The 7,302-nt window shown below is 40.8% G+C and overlaps 1 non-coding gene across 1 annotated transcript; it reads left to right on the top strand.

The window, feature by feature from the left end:
* The first annotated feature begins 202 nt into the window (after nucleotides 1-202).
* On the top strand, nucleotides 203-309 carry LOC116120696. Its single transcript, XR_004126593.1, has one exon. It is a non-coding gene; the product is annotated as a small nucleolar RNA R71 (small nucleolar RNA).
* The last annotated feature ends 6,993 nt before the right edge of the window (nucleotides 310-7,302 follow it).

Raw genomic sequence — 7,302 nt, 5'->3', positions numbered from 1 at the left:
AACTTCATGAAGACCCATAGATTTTCTTAGTATTGCTCTCTCATTTGGTTTTTGATAGTTGTTGCTTGCCAAAACCTCAAGCAACTCATAAGCCTTCTCTGGTGTCTTATTCTGCACAGCTCCTCTTGACGCTGCATCCACCATGGTTTCCACGTTAGCCATCAGTCCATTGTAGAAAGTTTGGACTTGAAGCCAAACTGGCAACCCGTGGTATGGACATTTCCTCATCAATTCCTTATACCTCTCCCAAGCCTCATACAATGACTCGGATTTATCTTGTAGAAATGATGTGATATCATTTCTCAGTTTTGCTGATTTTGCTGGAGGAAAGAACTTGGTCAGGAACTTCTGTGCTAGATCATTCCAAGTTGTGATAGTCCCTGCTAGTAGTGCCATTAACCACCCCTTTGCTTTATCCCCCAATGAGAATGGGAATAACCTCAATCCAATGGCGTCATCTGACACTCTGTTCGACTTGAAGGTGTCACAAATTTCCAAGAAGTTCGCAATATGCTGATTCGGATCTTCCTTTAAATCACCGTTAAACCTTACTGATTGCTGGATCATCTGAATGATTGCCGACTTAATCTCAAAGTTGTTGGCTTGGACCGTAGGCCTAGTAATACTCAACCCACTGCTATTAACCGTGGGAACTGAGAATTCCCTTAGTGTCCTATTTTCTGGTTCTACCATTTCAACAACTATTTCTTCTGTTCCAACCACTATGTCCTCTCTTTCTCTTCTCTCTCTGTTAAGTCGTCTGGCGGTTCTCTCAATCTCAAGATCAACAAGAACCATTGGCTGATGTCTCGCTCTTCGCATAAACTACATAGGATTAACGAAAGAAAGTGAGATCACAAACCAACTAAAAATTGAAAACAAAAATTAAAACTTCAATCTAGCTAACTATAGAAAAACTCAATGTTAACTTAAAACTCATTCCCCAGCAACGGCGCCAAAAACTTGACGCGTGTTTCCTACAACATGCAATATGTAGCAAGTATACTAGTCGCACAAGTAATAGAGTGATGAGTGAGTATCGTTCCCACGAGGATTGTTGCTAAGCACTAAGTTTTCTACCGTTTTCAAGTTGAAGCAATAGAATTCTTTTGCATTTAAGGGAGCAATTTAAACTATAACTAAAACAAAATTTTACTAAAGTAAAATTTAACTATGAAAGCAAGATTTAAAACTAGATAAAATCAATTCAGAAAAACGAGTAGGGTTTTGACTTCATTCAGACTCTATGGGTTAAACCTAAAGAATTAAACTAAAATCATAGTCACATGCATTGATTGTAAATCGAACTCTCTAAGGTATCCAACATACCTTCTCAGGCTATGTTTTCCTACTCTTCCCTATTAACCTTCCGTACCCAACAAATTGAAAGTTAATAAATCTAAGCTCATTAAGCACAAGAATCCTAGATTGATTTCATTGGTTCTTGAATCTATCTCTAGCATCCAATAATACAATGGTGATTACCCAAGAAGCTTAACATGAATTATCTCTCAATCTTATCATGTTCATCACATACAAACAATAAATACAGAATAATCACACAATCCAAGCAAAATCATATGAAATTAATAATCATATGAAATTAATAATCATCAACTCTCTAACCCATTAGAATCCGAACTACATCAAAACCCTAACCCAAAAAAGGTTAGTTCATGGCTAAATCAATAAAACAATTAAAAGAAACAAAAAACTCCAAGTTCAACATCATGGAAACAAAAGAAAAGGAAAAGAATCTTCCCAATTGATGAATCCACTGATTTCACCTCGAATCTTCACACTTTGTTAATCCAAAATCACTCAAAAATTGAATCTAAGAAAATGTAAAACTGCTGTCTATCTCTGCACGAACGCCCTAAACAAAAAGACTAAGTTCCTCTTTTATACCTCGCCCAAAATCTTAAAACCCAGCCTAAAAACGAAACTATGCGTTTTACAAAAACTAGAGTATGCAAACTTCGCTGCGGCGAAGAAGGAATCTCGCCGCGGTGACAAAGTAGCTGAATCTGGTGCGTCACTGGCCCATTTCGCTGCAGCGAAGCTTCCTGAAGAATTATGAAATTCCAGAATTGCCCTCCGCTTGCTTTTGAGTCCAAAAACTCCAAATCTGCCTTTATTCGCTCAAAATTTCCATTTTAACCTGAAACACGAAATGTAATGAATTAAGTAGCAATTCAGGCAAAAATTGACTAAGAAGTATCTAAAATCCGGCTTAAAAGCTTAAATAAACTATCATAATCCTCGGATTATCATCCACATAATCCCAAGTTTCCAATATAGGAATCATTTTTGAATGTGTTGAACTGCTCTCCTTGAGGTGTATGCCCTACAAGTTGGTTGTGTGTGTTGGATTTGGTTCATACTTTTCATGGGCTTGAAGCCCCCTATGTAGACACATTCGTGGGTCTCGGTGAGCGGGCGGGGGTGCTACCCCCCTTCACGGTAAGTCCAATTAGTAGTTGGACTTGTTATTGTTTTAGTAATATTTGGGCCTGGGTTAGGTTCGATTCGGGTAGGCCCAAATGGGATAGGGTTTTCCATTATATGATGTAATAGTGAGAAACCAAGGTTGAGAAAAAAATAGAGAGTAAGCTGCCATCATTAAGATTGTAATTGTTGTAGAGCTCTGAAAATTAATATAAAATCTCTATTTGAATTCTGGACGTAGTTCCTTAATCGGAACGAACCAAGGTAAATCAAGTGTCCTAGTTACTTTTTTGTTTCACTTTATTGCATATGTTTGGCTATGATTTCAACAGTATGAAAGGTTTAACATAGACAAAGATTTCAAATTTGTCAAATGCATAGGAATTTCACCAACAAACTTATTTATAGAGAGATCTAATGATTCAAGCTCTATCAAATTTTCCAATGATGGTGGAATATGTTAGGGCAAAAAAATGTCCTCGGCCTAAATAAGCCTAGAGACGAAGACACCTTCAACAAAGTCAAGAGCCATAGCCCAATTTTGATTGGGCTCGCAACAGAGTTTGTATATTAGATCCGCTCACCACATCTACCTTATTGCTCACTACTTGAGCCCAGTCAGTAAAGGCCCCGAGTCGTTTGGGCCTCATGATCAGCTTGTCTGGCCCCAGGCCCTTTGATCCAAGATCACCTATTGGAACTAGGGTTTATTTAGACGCTAAGGTCGTCTATTTCTTATTTCGGTACTATTCGGATTCTATCGAAAGGATCCATTACTATCCTAACTCGTCTAAGACCTGTATCTTATACCAATTAGGACTCCCTCTCCTACAAAGGCAAGGGAATCAAAGGCCTTCCTATTCACTGAACCTCTTAACCTCCAAGGACTCACAGTCCTACTAGGACTCGAAGATTATACAGTCGCTATTTAAACAGAGGCCAACCTTCCCACTGGGGAGACAGATTACACCTTCTAACCCCGTAGTTCTCACTCTTGGGAACCTCACATCACTATCGTAGTTGTAGTCACTGACTAGACTTCTGGTAACCATCTCTTTCCCTAACCCTCACCAAATTATTCTCATTCAGCCTTGCTGACTTGAGCGTCAGAGTGCCTACGGAAAACACCACCCTGGTGTTTTCTGTCACGCTTGTTTCCTCGCATGTGCAGGTACAGCAGATTGCTGGTGGCCTCAACCTCACAAGATCAAACCTTATTTCTGTAAAGGTAGATTCTTTTGCATCTACAGTTTGGCACCCACCGTGGAGCCTTTGGCAATCATTCGTCTTTCAAACCATGCTTCGCAAGGAAACTCTCTATGGCTGAAAATTTAGATAACACCAATCCTGGTCTCGATGCCAGACTCGAAGCTCTAACTACCCTTATGCAACAGCACTTAGACAAGGTGGCAGCACTGGAAGCTGAGAACGCTGCCATCTGAATCGAAAATGCCTCCATCCAAGCCGAAAATTAGTCTTTGAAAGTAAAGGTAAGTCAATTTTATGACCTTGAGCTTTAGCCTTGTCAGGTACAACCCAATTGTTTCCTCGCATCAATTCCGTCCATGCAGCCTCTCTAGACTCCAGATCACAAACTAACTATCTCGGATACAAGATTGCGACAACTCCATTCATTGCTAGTGGATGACTCAGCCCAAAATCCAATTGAGTGAGGACTGCCAATAGAGCCACTCTCTGTCAACCCACTTCAAGCACGAGATCAAGACATCCAAGTAACAAAAAGCCCACCATAACAAGAGCCACCCATCCTTGTTATCCCGCCTCATCTCCAATCAACCATTCCTATCCAAACCCTACTCAGCTTAACTCATCCTCACGGGTCAAACGGGCTCCCTCACCTTCAATCCACCCTGCTCGAGTCCATCCATCCCCATGGATCGAGCGATTCCCAAATAACCCCTCTCACGATCCATGCAGGCCGAAACACCCGATCAGTCATAGTGGGAACCACCCAACCCGAGGGAATGAATGGAGATCCGAATTACCGAGTGGCACACGATAGAATCGTTCGCCAAACTACCCCTCGTGACTTGACTAAACGAAACCTACCGAGTGCGAATCATATGACAAACCAAGCCAATCAGGCTGACCTGGTGGCCTCCACCTCGCCCATGGAGCAAATATTGGCCAAAAGATTGGCCGACATAGAGGCAATGATGAGGCGTATACCTGGGGTGCGAATCCCAACCAAAAGGAGCCAACCTCACAACTATGCCGATTCACCTTTATGGATGCAATTGCGCTAGCCGAGATGCCACACAAATTCACCATCCCCAGCATGAAGCCTTACGATGGCATAACCGACCCGGATGACCACATGGCCTCATACAAGCAGCGGATGTTTGCCGCCTCGATACCTCGAACATTGAGGGAAGCCTGCATGTGTAAGAGCTTCGGCTCCAACCTGTCCAGACCAGCCCTTCAATGGTACACTAACCTTCCAAACAACTCAATCAGCTTATTCACCTAACTCACTGACACCTTCATTGAACAATTCACCAGCAGCAAGAAACTCGAGAAGTTGTCTGTAACAACTACTGTAAACTAGTACAATGCATGCATAATAATAATAGAAAATGGGCCCAAAACTTTCTTTTTATTATATGTACTAAGTCTTCTATACACAAAGAGCATTATTTACAAAATGCCATTTAAAAAGACAAAAACAAGGGAAACAGTGTAGCTATTGCTCCTCGCTTGCCGACGCCCCTCCGACTGCATCATCACCTAGATCCTGCATCCACAAAGGAAAATAACGGGGTGAGCACAAATTAATGCTCAGTAAGTAAACCCTCTATCTATCTATCCCCGTAAGTATTTCTCTTAATTCTTTCCTCACACTTTCTTTCTATTGTTTTCTATTAAACGTCATAGCCTCATCTTACCGGAGGTACGGCCGGATGGCATTCACACAGCGCCATCACACTCTCCATGACTGTCGGGTGGAGTTCACACAGCACCAACCCGCTCTTAATGACTACCGAGTGGGGATCACAAAGCACCTATCCGGTTTCCATAACTATCGGATGGAGATCACAGAGCACCTACCCGTTTCTCATGACTTTTGGGCGACGATCACAAAGCATCAACCCGTTTCTAATAACTATCAGGTGACGATCACAAAGTATCAACCCTTTCTAATAACTATCGGGTGACGATCACAAAGCATCAACCCTTTCTAATAACTATCGGGTGACGATCACAAAGCATCAACCCTTTCTAATAACTATGGGTGACGATCACAAAGCATCAACCCTTTCTAATAACTATGGGTGATGATCACAAAGCTAACCTTTTAATAACTATCGGGTGATGATCACAAAGCATCAACCCTTTCTAATAACTTCTCATTCACTCTACTAACACTTCTATTCTCTCTACCCTTAGAGTAGTTGCATCACAAAGTTCTCTACTCATAGAGCAAGTGCATACACAAAGTTTTTCACTTCTTAAGTCACTTCTCATGCACAAGTAAGCATATGGATGGTTCATCTCCACTAATGCACTTATGAAATGCCAACATGCAAGTTGCAAGAATTAAGGTTCACTACTCATACTCAAACCTCTATTAGGCGTTTCATCAAACAACTCAAGTGCGATAATAAAACTCTACTATAACAAATTCTATGTCTTTCTTAACCATCCAAATGGGAGAAAACTCTCACATAGCCATAATTCCTGCCAAGAATAACACTTGCAAAAAGGATTTCTCAATATCCTTTAATTCCATCTCAAACTACCTTTCCAACCCACATTATATATTGAAATGTATGAACAATCACAAAGCAATATAATCTCCATTTGAGACTCAATAACATAGCATATAACATGTATACAACATACATACATAATTGCTATTAAAACCTAATCAAGAAAATTCTCAAATCCACTTGGGTTGGGATTTACTTACCTTGATATGGAGAGATCTCACTAGCACTTCCTTTCTCTGGTTTGCTTGATTTTTCTCTACCTTAAACAATTCAACTGAAGGCCCTAATATTCAAATACACTCAAATTTCACAAAACTTCACATCCAAAGCAAGAATCCTTACCTTAGGATGCCTTAGATTGCTTTCCTACCCCAAATCACTCCAAAAGCCCTCTTAAAAACCTTGAACAAATGAAAGAGAAATTGAGAGGAAGTAAGAAAGGAGAGTGGCGATGGAGAAGAAGAATGAAGGGTTTGCAATGACTTAATTCCTTTTAACACACTTTATGCACAAGCCTTCCCATTTTACCCTTACTCATCCTTAAGAACTCCATCTATATCCTTTGATTCATTACAAACACACCCCCAAAATAACATATTCTCCATGAAAAATCCTTTCAATTTACTCCCCACTTTTCCCACTAATTAGGGGTAGAATGGTCAAATTGCCCCTAGGGAAGAAAATATCTAAAACTTAACAAACAATTTGGTCGGCACGTCGTCGCAAAAAGGAAGCTCCTGTCGCCATGGCGAAACTGTCCAGCAGCTTCCCCGTGGCTTCAACACCTCTTCGCCGCGGCGAAGATTCTTCTTCGCCCTGGCGAAGCATGGAACACAAAACTTCCTTTATTTTAACCAATTTCGAGGCAACTGTTCAACATAACACTCAATCAAAGGTCAACCAAACAATAATACTAATAAACCAATTCCTTTAAGAGCAAAGGAAGAAACATTAGCTACGTACCTCAAATGGGGTGTTACATTGTCAGCCGACTTATATAGAGTCTACCAAAAGAGGGGGGAGCCGCTGAGAGAGTACGTCAACAGATTCAATAAAGGAAAAATCTCCATCCCATCTTGTAATCCAGAGACAGCGTTAGATGCTTTCAAAAAAGGTCTCCTCC

This window comes from Pistacia vera, unplaced genomic scaffold (assembly GCF_008641045.1).
Source record: "Pistacia vera cultivar Batoury unplaced genomic scaffold, PisVer_v2 Contig1264, whole genome shotgun sequence".
Lineage (NCBI taxonomy): Eukaryota > Viridiplantae > Streptophyta > Magnoliopsida > Sapindales > Anacardiaceae > Pistacia > Pistacia vera.
This window is presented reverse-complemented; position numbering and strand designations above follow the sequence as displayed.